Source organism: Caretta caretta, chromosome 16, assembly GCF_965140235.1.
Source record: "Caretta caretta isolate rCarCar2 chromosome 16, rCarCar1.hap1, whole genome shotgun sequence".
NCBI lineage: Eukaryota > Metazoa > Chordata > Testudines > Cheloniidae > Caretta > Caretta caretta.
This window is the reverse complement of record NC_134221.1, coordinates 23,443,104-23,456,348: the sequence shown is the minus strand read 5'-3', so window position 1 is coordinate 23,456,348 and position 13,245 is coordinate 23,443,104. Positions and strand designations below refer to the sequence as shown.

At 38.3% G+C, this 13,245-nt stretch overlaps 1 protein-coding gene across 3 annotated transcripts in view; it reads right to left on the bottom strand.

Annotated features, from left to right (window-relative positions):
• NEK6 (NIMA related kinase 6) overlaps positions 1-13,245 on the bottom strand; it is a 112,142-nt gene that overhangs the window by 17,415 nt on the left and 81,482 nt on the right. The gene's annotated exons all lie outside the window — the stretch shown is intronic.

Below are 13,245 nucleotides of genomic sequence, written 5' to 3'. Positions count from 1 at the left end.
GACTGTATTGCTTATACAGAACAATGGTAAATGATCACTCTCCACTTGGTTCGCTCAACGGCACATGAAGCCGCAGGTTAGATGTTATGAACATTCACTACTAAAACAGGAATCCTGTGACAGCAGATCAATTGAATATGTTCACTTGACACACACTGAACCAGCTGCCTGACAGACCAGCTCCAAATGTGATAAGATACCTTTCCTCTAACGAGCTCTTTGAGATCTCAAGAGACCATTTGCTGTAGTGGAGAAATAGTAGTAATAAACTAGGCATTCAAAAACTTTTCTGAAAGAGCCAGGATGATCTATAAAATTCCAGAATTAAAAACTCTTTTGCAGTTCTCCGTCATACTCGGAGCTATGAGCTTTCAACTCTGTTTCCAAAGTTTGTATTTTCTAAGGATAAATTTGCCAGGGCATCTTTGGACAGGAGTTTGAAATAATTACTAATAAATCCCTTGTACCAGTGAAACACATTTTAATCCCAAATCAATTTAGTGGGACTGAAAATACAAGATACCCTGGTATCCTCTATTACATCCAATAATTCTTGGCTACTCCATTTATAAAAAACATCCAGGGTTCAGTTATCTTTTTTTCTTTCTCTGCTTGTCAAACCCTCTGTTAATTGTTCTTTTTCTGATCTTGGTATTCCTACCTAACCTTCTACTAGTGACCTTAAAGTGGCAAATGTTAAATTGCCTCATGTTAAATCCACAATTTCTTCATTCAAAACTCTGGCTGCAAATAAATTGTAGACTTCTGAGCAGAGTGTAAGTCAATGGGCCTTTCTGGTGCTAAACCATGCAAAATTAAACAGAAACAAGATCTACAAGTGTGTGAGAATGTTGGAAATGAAAGGGGTGGAGGCAAATGATAACAAGTACTAGTAGCTCAAAGCCCATGCTGTCACGCACTTGGGCTAAGTAATCTCAGCAATCTCCCTCATACAACCAGTAAAACTGTTGCATGCAAATTAGCTGTAGTGGGTGATGGCTGATTGAGTTACCTCTGATATCACAACAGTCCAGGACACTTGACACAGATAGATGCATTACTGCAACTGAAAGCCTGTGCTGTTGCACAGGTGTACTGTAATTCATAAAGTCAAAATGGCTGAGAACTTTAAAAACTGGATGGTAACACACTGCAAATCTCAGGGAGGATATTCTAAACAAAAGAGCTCTCATCCATGCTTGTAGCTGATTCCATCAGTTCACACTGACTCATCAGACATTCTAGGCTGCAGAGTGACAGTCCTGGATTTTTATTACACATATTTTAGTGTGAAGTGCCTTCCTCCTCAACCTTGAGGCATTACTGAAACAAACTGGGGCACGTGGTAACTAGTTATTCCAGCTACGGACCAATTACAATCTCTCACATACTTTTGTTTATTGAAATAGCCAATGCATTTCACAAGCCCATAACCTCTAGCTCACATCTTCTAGTACTTTTATAACTCACCTGGTTCCCAGCAAGTAACATCTTTCTAATTAGGTGTTCATATCTACTTATGTTTTGAGTTTGTAAAAACCTTCCCTTGGGAAATGTAGGCCAAATTCATACCTGATTAATTTCACTGCCTTCAATTTGGCCCTATAAATACAGACTTGCCCCGTCACCCAAGTAATCAGTTTCCAAATAATCTGATTTTGTAAGACTTGAAAGTCCTAACACATGAATGGGTGATTTCCTGTCATATGGGCAAAAAGGGATCTCATTATTCACCCCTCATCGTATGTGAAGGAACATGGGGCAATCCAAATGTGTGTCATAGTCTTTCACTAACCCTTCTGTAGCAGAAACATGGCTACATAGGCATACAGATGCCTTGGTCATCCATGATGAACTCCTAAGGCACAAACGGGAGAGGTCTGAGTCTTTGGTGCTGAAGGCTCCAGGGTGGATCCCTGCTGATAACAGAGATATCTGTATGTGTACGTAACTAAGGTAATTACATTTCCACCCCGTCCTTCCATTTTACCTTCCCATCTCTCGTACACATGGATTCCTATCCTCCTCTGGGAGCTATGACTGCAGCATGGACCCCTACAGCCTAAGGTTTTAAGATGTTCATCCATTAGAAAGTGTTTGTGAATGATGCAGCATGCACCTAACTCCAAACAGCACTCCCAGCTGCTTTCAAGATTCACATGGTTAGCCTCAAACCCAAGTCTTCCCCATAATGTGTGGTGAGTCTCGAAGTCTACCAGTGCCAAACCCTAGCCATTTTAATACTGGGCTATTCACAAGGGGAGTATTTTAATATACTAAGCATATTGTCAAAGCAGGAGCCGTAATTCACATAAAAATAGTAAAATGAAATAAAATCTACTTCATGAATGTGAAATTACTGGATTAATTCATTACAGTTCCGATAGTCAGAAAATATACGGCATAACATAGGAAGAAGAATTGCTGTACCTGACTGGATCACTCATTTGGTCCTCCAGTCTACTATTCTGTTTCTAGTAGTGGCCAGTAACCAGTTACAATATCTTGTGGGGGGAGGGATAACTCAGTGATTTGTGCATGGGCCTGCTAAACCCAGGGTTGTGAGTTCAATCCTTGAGGGGGCCATTTAGGGATCTGGGGCAAAAATTGGGGATTGGTCCTGCTTTGCAGGGGGTTGGACTAGATAACCTCCTTAGGTCCCTTCCAACCCTGATATTCTATGAATCTCATAATCTTAGCTTGCATTTATAGTTCATTCAAATAAGAAATTACATGAATCTGAGTGAGGTATGTATCTCTGGTTGAAAATTTAATTTGCACAAATTCAACATAGGTACATATTGTGTGAGAGGGAAAGTGACTTTCAGAAATTATTACATCTCCATGCCGGTCTATGAGTCTCTCCCTATTACAGCATTCCTTATTAAGCCAGTACTATTATCCAGCCTAGGAATATTCCAACATAGACCTTGACCCAGTTTTGGCCTGATTTAGCTTCCTGTAAAAGGTAGCTGCACATGGGATAGACTCAAGTCCTCTCATTAGTTACTAAACCTTTTAATGAACTGCATGCAGTGACATAACAGGAGACAACAGAATACTGTGAAAGCAGACAGAGCTCAGACCTCCTATGGATCTCCTCCTATTTGCATGTAAAATGCATAGAGCGGGCCAGTTGATCACTTTACATAATTCCTGTACACTTTGCTGTTTTCTGTAAAAAAAAATTGCATTGGACACACATCATTTACATATTTTTTCTGTTTAAAAACATGAAACTGCAGCAGAAACTCAAAAGTTATGCATTCTCTGCAGATCGTTGTGAAGAGTTTTCATAATTCTTCACTGAACACTGATGTATAAGATGTTTCCCCACCTCTGCCTTCTCTATGCTTCTCCTCTTCTCTGATCTGCCAAGAAAGTTACAAGTACTGGAAGGAGCCAGAGAGAATGCCACCCCGTTACTGTCTGAAATTAACTGAGTAAATTCCAGAACATGCAGTGGTAGGAATAAACATGGAGAACATTTATACTCTTATTCCCATAAGTCTCAGTATGCTTTGGTACCACTGGTGGCCTCCAGCCTTAAGTGTTCTTGAAATCAGTTGTTCTGGGTCACTGCATGACAAGCTCACAGTAAATAACAGTGTGTGGGCTTGAAAGTTATGGCCTTGCCTTCCATGTTAGCATGGGTCTGTTTGGAAGGCTTTGTTCAATTTAAAATTGTCGTTTTGAATAATGCCTGAAAGCGATCTTTGATCAAGGCAGAATGACAGTGTTTATAATACGGATGAATGCGTCATATTCCTTATTTGATTTTTGTGCATTACGCTGTTCCATTATATTAAATAGGTTTGTGGGGCAGCCCATGCCTGAGCTGATTCTATAAACTCTACCTTGCACATTTACCTATCATTACTGTAGTGTTGTCAGCAAATATATGAACAAGCAGGTCTCTGCATTTCAAAAATGATACATTAATTTTTAAATAAGTGTCATGATAAAAGACTGACAAGCCCAATTCTCTTTATGGCCTGTCCAACATTATGTGGGAATCTCCTGTAATGAGCATCTTCTAGAAAACTGCACAAGACTTCCAATTTAATCAGCCAGGGCTTACCAATGCATTACATTAGTCAATTTGACAAGAACAGTCTAATCGGAGACTATTAATCAGAAACTTTCTTTGGCATTTGCCCTGCTGAAAATACCAAATATTGTTCAGATTCACTATTAATCACCACCTGGTAGAATAATGCTTCTTAAGTTATAAAGATCACAGAACAGTAGAGAGGTTTATGACTAAAGTCAGCATCTTCCCATTCCACCTCTGAAAATCTAAGCACTTCTCTTGAACACTGCCATACTTGAGTGATATCAAACCGATGCTTATTCCTTCTATCATAGGTACTGTATTTGCTACAGCTAAACCATCCCAGGACACCAGAACACCTCTGGGTCATTTGTAACATCCAGTGAAGAAGAGGCTGATTCTTCAGCAGGTAGATTATGGGCAGCTAGCCCATTTGTTTCCCACATCTCAAAAATATATGCAAAGGCAGTACTGTAAATGTAAGATTCATATTCCCTCCCTCTCAAATATTCTTTGAGTCAAACTGGGAGTGTGAGACTATGGAACCAAACTAGGAGTAAAAAGATTTAGGTTCTTTTCCCAACTCTGCCACTGAATCACTTCGGGACAAATGGGTATGTCACTTCTATGCCTTGGTTTCCCCTTCTGTAACACGGTGGTGACAATGCTCACCCATCCTTGTAAAGCACTTTAAGGTAGCATGAGGGGCGTCTTCTGTCATCATTAAAATCATCACTGCTGGCTTCTTGGTTTTAATGTGAGTTTTTTTGTTTGTTTTAACTTTTCGTATGCTGGGTTCTATCAGAGTTCTTTCCTGTGCAAATACAATGTATTCAGGGATCAGAGTTCCCTATGAAACTGTTTCCTGGCTCTTCACAAACGGAAACAAGGACAAAATCTAATTTATACTGTTAGGGTTCTCCCTCTATTCTTCTCTTAGCTTAAAACTAAGGTATTCGACACTCTCCTGTGGCCATGTTCTCTCACGCAGCCCTCCCATTGCCTTCAGGCAGACTGTCAGACTGAAAAGGGTACAGAGAGTTTCAAAATGTTTTAGAGGGTTTGTGTGATTTTGAAAAATATAGAAAATTAAAGTATCTACTTGAAATTGGTCAATCAAATGTCAGAGTCACAACTGGTTGTGATATAAACTGAAAGGCAATTTGACAAGGAAATACTGAACTGTGTTTCTGAATCTATCGCTTTGCTTTCTCCCAGCAGTGAACAGAGTTCTGAATATGAAAGAAGAACCTAACAAATTCTGACCTTTATTGTGTCTTTAGAGTATTCCCATTTTCAAACCAAGAAATATCGGAACACGACACGGGCCTCCACAGGGTAAAACTGATTAAAGCATTCCTTCATTCCAGAGATGTTCCCACTTCTCTCTAAACATACTTTGCAATGTATTGAAATACCTGTAGTTTTTGAAACATGCTCATTACATCTGAAAAGGCGAAGACCAGGCCTCAGAAACCTTAGATGCCACACAGGTCTAACTTAGTTTAAGAAATGTTTCAAATAAATAATTTAAAATGTTGAGGATTGTTATCTTGCCATTGATATGCAAGACACATATTGAAGCGTCATAACTACAGAGTTAGAAAATCACTTTTTAATATGGTTCAAGCATAATATGTATTTCGTACAAGTAAAATCAAAGGCCCTAATTCAAAGAGGAAATCAGTACTCACAACTCTCAAGTGCCTCATCTCTTAAAATAAGCCTGTAAATTGTTACATAGAAGAATTTACAGCTATCCTAAGAAGGAGTCTAGTCATCACATTGCTACATGAGGCTCTAAATGCCAAAACAAAAAGTTTTCATACTTTGATGCACACTTACTGAAAAGAATCCTAATCTTCCTATTGAAAGGCACTGAACTCTTACTTTTGTAAGCTACTATTAAGATTTTTAAGACAGTTCACCTACTCCTAGTCCTTTGTAATCTCTTGAAACCTTGAACTGTAAACATCCAAAAAAACAACGAGGAGTCCTTGTGGCACCTTAGAGACTAACAAATTTATTTGGGCATAAGCTTTCATGGGATATAACCCACGGAAGCTTATGCCCAAATAAATTTGTTAGTCTCTAAGGTGCCACAGGAGCTCCTCATTTTTACTGATGCAGACTAACGCAGCTACCCCTCTGAAACCTATAAACACCCAGCAATTGTCTCCTATTCTCAATCACCCAGGATAAGCATGGTCTACAATAATGAAAGTGGTCAGCTGAGACTGGATGCACTGCAGCTTCTCCTGTTACAAGAAAAAGAAAAATCCAACAGCAGTTTGAGAGACTCAGTCAAGTCAAATTGAGATGGCATAGCACCTTATGTTGCTCTGGCTTTATTCATTCATTAGTTGTAGAACTACCGCAAGATTGCTGAGTTTCTTGACAGGAGACGAGCATGCTGTCTCCATAGCAGAGTCTATGCAGATTCTTACAAGCAAGATAAAGGTGAAAGAATGGTCAAAAGCATGAAATAAGTTTACTCTAAATTCCTTCAGGTATCACCCTGAAGTATGAATTCCATTCCAATAACTTAAAGAAAGATTTGATTGAAATCTACTTATTCCTACAGCAAGAAGATTACATGCAAATAAGAAAAGGAATTATGAGAGATTAATGCAACAAGTAGATTACAAAGAGTTGTGATACAACTTAGACAGTATTCCATTAGGAACAATCCACCTACTGCAAATAATCAAAAATCCTTTTATCTGTTATGTACTCCAATTATATCTATTAACCATAACAATAAATTAACCAACAATTCTTTGATTAGAAGTTTGCATTTTATCCCACAAATACTGTATCTACTGCCAGGTACCAAAAGAACAAACAAACATTCTCAGAACACTGAAAAGATGGGCAATTAAAATTTTAAGCACAGGTTTCCTCTGTCTTTTGTTTCTCAATGAGGCCTGTTTTCTAGTCATTGCAGTTCTAAATGTACCATGAATCTGCTTGGAATGGCACACTGGCTTGGCAAGCAGAACAATGGGGACCAGTGTATTTGTGCACCAGATCTTCTCAAGACAAAAGGCGTACTCCCTCATTGCCCTCTAGCAGAGCAGATAACACAGAAGGAATGCGTATTCAGCAACCCACACTCAGCCTGATCAATGGCTATTTGTGTGTTCTGTTTTGAGAAGGTCTGTCATGTATGGTGGTATCCCCAAAAAGAAAATCTGCTCTGACACAAGGAAATGAGAGTCTATTTGGCAAAACAAATGTCAAAGTATTTTTTGTTTCAATATTTTTATGCAAACCTGCAATTTTTGATTATACCACCAGACAGGATTTTCATTAATAAAAAAAATACGGTAATCAATTTAATAAAAAAGCAGTCAATTTTAACATTGATGGAAATTATCTATAAGCTATTTAATTGTTGTACCAGGTAAATGTTTGGTACATTTAATAAGAAACCAAAACTACATCAATTTAGTGTTCAATTTTTAGTCAATATTTGACCATGTTCTTCTGTTAACAATCTTCTCTTAAAACTGTCCTAACTTATGCTGTGAGACGTATTTAACAGCTTTACACAAAGCATGATAGAATACCATGCACTGATGATTTATTCCTCTTTTTGCTCATCTCACTGAAGTTCAGAAAAGGAATGATGAAATGTATAACATGGTCTTTACAACGGGGTTTTAAGACAAGTTTAAAGAGCAGCATATGGAAAAGATAGTGTGGGAAAACTGCAACTCTGCTCATTCCTGTTACTTGCTGGAAGAAAGCCACTGTAACTCTGAAGCTGCTATGCACCGTGGGTGGGAAACAACAGAAATCCAATTGTTACATCTGATTTCACTTTTGTTACTGGACAGGAGGAATTAGGTTAAATTTAATAACTTCTTGTACCTAGCAGGGAAATGGGGAGTCAAGGGGGTACCATATTGTACAAAAAGGGAAATACCTAAGCAAAAGGGAAGATTTTAAATGTAATTACGCATGCACTGCAATAAACAAAAGAATTGGAATGTACATTCTTTGTTTTTCGTGAAAAGGTTAAGCAATATTTTCTCCAAAGAAATGAAGTTTTAAAAAAATCCCACTTACCAAAGACTCTCTCTGTTTTGGGGAAAAAATCTTAATAACTGGAAGTTTTAATGATATGCATCTCCACTCTCCTTTCCAGCTAAAACCTGGGATTTATCCAGGGAGAGAGAGAGCAATTTCTTTAACTGGAGACAGGTCAGAAGGGCAGCACTGCTACCTGGCAATGGCAGCTAATAAAATACACCTTAGCAAGTAATTCAGCTGCAAGGGTTTGCTTTAAAATGTGGAAGATTTCAGGTAAAGCACTGAGCAATGAAGAGTGGTCCCTGCAATAACAGACTTTGAGAACAAGGGATCTCTTTACAGTGAAAAGAGCAGCAGCAGAATATGTGGTACCCTACAAGTTCCCACACGTTATTCCTCTAACCATCTAGGAAAAGTCGATTTGACCATTTTATTTGTGGGGTTTACCATTCATCCAACACACTTCCCTTCCTTATTAATACAGGATGCTGGTTTTACTGCAGTCAGGGCCAAGTGGGACCAGCATGCATCTAAGTTTTTGTTTGTTTGTTCATGTGTTTTTGCAGGTCTGTCTATCAGGAAGTGGGCCTCCCTTTCTCTTGTTTTATGAATGCAGACTATGGTGGTGAAACAGGAGCCTCAAAATCCGGCCACATAATTTGTCGTGCAGCCTGCTGTTGCTCCAAGCAAGACACTCGCTTGTATCTTGTGAGCTGTGTATGGGCAAATCTTTCATTTTTCTTTCATTACCCCGGCGTGTACTGTCACTTAATTGTTATGTATCCAATCCTTCCTGACAAATATGATCTGCTGCCTGGTAATTCGTTTGACATTCATTCTGTTCCTTGCTCTAATTATGGCTTCCATTTCTGACACTGAGGCGGCTGTGCTGCCACGGCCAGATAGTACACCTGTCAGGCGGGTTGTGGTGCTGCCGAATGCCCTTTTATGCCAGTCTGAGAGTAGGAAATACAAAGAAAGAAAAAAATTAGATGAATATATTTGCATAAGCCCTGTGTTCAATTCATGGGTCAGCAGCCTTAGAAATTATGGTTCAGGGTGGTTGCTAGGGCAACATAGCTACAGGAAGTATCAGATACCACAGACTAGGCCTGTATAAGATCATATCTATCTATATCTAGCTATCTTAAATATAAAATATGCATGAAATATCATTCGCACTTACTAAAATGTAAATTTGCAAATGAAAAAAACCTTTCTAAACCAGACTCTGTTTCTTGCTGCTACAAAACTACAAATCTAGCCAATTACGTAAAACCTGCTATTACTCCAAATATTTTTCTCCAAACAATTTTCTCCAAACGTTTTCTCCAAACAAATTTCTCCAAACGTTTTCTCTTTTGAAAGCAAGAATGTACTTTTTATTTGGAAACAAGCATCACTCTAAACAGCTCTTTCCCCCCTTGGAAACCTAGATTCCTTTACCTTTTCACATTGGTTTTCATTTTGCTTTCAGGATGCTAATTCTTTGGAGGAAGGGCAGGATCCACAGAGAGGAGCTTCAACTCTTACTACATGCCCTTTCTCAATTAAGAAAGACGAGCTCTGATAAAGGTCACAAGCCTGGTTTACATGTTCGGCCAGTTTCCAAGCCCCAATTTATTCTTATTAATATAATAAGCACAGCAGTCAAACTAGATAAAATCAAATTATTGGACATGATCATATTTTTGCCCATTCCTGATTATGTGATTTTAACTTACTCTGATGGGGATTTTTTTTCTCTTTTTATAAATACTTTCTAGACTGAAATCTGACAGTAAAATAAAACTGTCCTAATATTTTGAGTACGTACATTTTAGAAGTACCTCGCTTGCTATTACATCTTTTTATAACCACGAAGGTTCATACGTCTTCTCTGTTTTTCTGTATGCTTAAAAACCTCAGTGGTGCACGTGACACAATTATCAAATAAATGTCGATTCAGTGCAGGTAGTGGCAATTTAAGCTAGACTCTTCTGCTGAATGTGAGAAATACAGAGTGAAATAAACACCTTGTGTAGTCCAAAACTGACCTTGGGAACTAATGGTAAAGAACTTAAATAGAGCACGGGAACTAATGGTAAAGAACTTAAATAGAGGCACTTGCTCTTTAGTGAGCTAAGACTTCAGTATTTTTGAACATGTTAATACAATATACAGATATAATTAACTAGGAAAAGAAAAGAAGCAACCTCTCTGAGGCGATCACACCTTTTACTTAAAAAGAGGTGACAGAGTTAAAAAGATAAACAATGCTCTGGAATAGTAAACGCTTTATGCTCTCAAAAACTAAAATCTTGTATCGGTATGATGCAAACCATATAGTCATCTAGAGCTTTATAAATAATGCACAGTAACAAAGTTTACATGAAATATCAAATTTTATATACAGTCCCTTAATATAAAGAAAAAACCATTCATGCTGTTTATCATCTTGCATACACTAGAAAGGTGTATTATTCAAACATAGGAACTGTTTGAAAATGTTGGAATCACACCACTCGAATTGTGGAAATAGGGGAATAAACAGAAGTGTGTGATTACAGTGATATTTAAGGATGTTTGTTGGGTAATGAGAACAAGTGTACATTTGTCATAGGTTTTTGAAAATTCCTACTGCATCTCTTACTGTCTGATTTTTAGCAGGGCTGCCTTTTATAACAACAGCAAAGAGTCCTGTGGCACCTTACAGACTAACAGACGTATTGGAGCATAAGCTATCATGGGTGAATACCCACCTCGTCGGATGTATCCAACGAAGTGGGTATTCACCCATGGTAGCTTATGCTCCAATACGTCTGTTAGTCTATAAGGTGCCACAGGACTCTTCGCCGCTTTTACAGATCCAGACTAACACGGCTACCCCTCTGATACTTTTATAACAAGTAATTATAGTTTGCTTTGCTAATTTTATATCCATTTCTATTTGTTTTCATAACTCTAATATCTTTGAAACAACATAGTAAATTAATTTTCCACAATTGATATGAAGTTTCGGTGTTAGAAATAAGCATTGGATGAGATAAAGCACTTATCGGATACTTGTATATTAACAGTCACATGGTATCCATGCAACAATTTACATTTTAGTGCGGAAGGTATTGCATTAATAATGTACAACAATTAATTATGCTCTAAATTTCCAATTACCTCTCACTGTGAGGGTAAAAAAAAATCCTGTATAGAAGTTCTATCTATCTACCTACACAGGTACTGTGGCCCTCATCACTGTAGAATCTCTCGCTGAAGAAATCAGAGAAGTAAAAAAAATGCAGTGAAATCCTACAGTGGTACTAAATACAACTCTCCCACTTACTATTTCAATGCATTAACATGAACAGCTATGTGCATAACACAACAACACAAATGACATCTGCACTACACTGGGCCTTTACTTTCCACTCACCAAGTATATTGTATGCTGTAAGTGTATGCCAGTCTAATTCACCGTAAACTTCTTGGGGCAGAGTCTTCCATTATAACCTGTACAGCACACCAAACGCTGACAGTGCTCAAATAAATTGTGTGTGTACACAGTCTAATAATCTACATGTACATATTACAGACATCTACATACAAACATCAGTACACACACACTATGTCATCACATACTTTATTAAATAAAATGGCGTGTGTTGTGGATTTCATCTCATCCTAAGTCTGGATCAGCTTGGATCCTTTTAGGCTTAGTTTTTATGCTACAGTAGCAGATGCTTAATGCCTTGTTAAAGCAAGTAATTAGAAATGAAGTGAGCTGTAGCTCACGAAAGCTCATGCTCAAATAAATTGGTTAGTCTCTAAGGTGCCACAAGTACTCCTTTTCTTTTTGCGAATACAGACTAACACGGCTGTTACTCTGAAACCTAGAAATGTTTCTGAAATACTTCCAAAGGAAATGGATCCTCAAAACCTGGTTTGCTACAGAGGTGGGAGGTTTTAAGTACTATTAAGTAAAACAACCTAACTCTAGGAAGAAGAAGATACCACCAGGTATCAATGGCCATTGTTCTCTCTTGAAAACTTATGACAAGACAAAGAGAAGCCTAAATCACCATAAGGCACTTTGCATCTTGTGCCTTCCACCGACCATGCTGCTGAGCTCAAAGCACTTTAACCCTTTGCCTGTTTTTCAAATAATGAGCCTGATGGCAAGAGAGTGAAACCTACTATTGTTATTCCTGTATGAAAAGGAATAAAAATGGTAGTTTCTTCTGCCGCATCTATGGAACTCTGAACAGTCCTCATCTAATCACACACATACATGCACCCACCCACCCCTTTTCAGGGTTCAATTCCATTTTAAAAGATACAATTAAGGGCTGATATTAGCCACTATTAGCTACAATTCAAACTACTGCCCAGAGAACATTAACACTGTAGTTCTGTCAATGACCAATTTAGCCAAACCTTCAATATAGTATCACGTCCAGAGCGTGATCAAGATTCTTATTTGTCAAGCAAGCCAGATAACTGAAAAGGTCTATTTTCTTAGCCAGGATAACAGAGCAAGATCCCTTCTCCCCTCCCCTTTTGACTACAAATGCAATGAATCACCAAAACGGGAAAGAAAGGACAGTTAACCCTCTCTCACTGAAGCCAGTGCTGCTCCATAAATTATCTAACTGGAATAAGAGTAATGGTTGTTGAGTCAGAGAGACTGCAGATTCATGTTTCTGAAAAACCCCAACCAAAAGAGTTTGCTGGGCAATTAGTGGAATATTGATTTCGTGTCCTTTACAGAAGCTTGAATATTCAGCACTGTAAGCTCTTTGCGGCAGAAAGCAGGTTGTCTTATATATAGTAACTATCTAGCACAAGGCAAGCACTGCTGGAAACAAACTGTAATTATACAGGTTTCAGAGGAACAGCCGTGTTAGTCTGTATTCGCAAAAAGAAAAGGAGTACTTGTGGCACCTTAGAGACTAACCAATTTATTTGAGCATGAGCTTTCGTGAGCTACAGCTCACTTCATCTGATGAAGTGAGCTGTAGCTCACGAAAGCTCATGCTCAAATAAATTGGTTAGTCTCTAAGGTGCCACAAGTACTCCTTTTCTTTTTGTAATTATACAGACACTACTGCAACTGTATCCTAAAACTACAAATCTTATTGCGGTATGCTGTAGAAGGATGGATATATCCCAACTGCAGT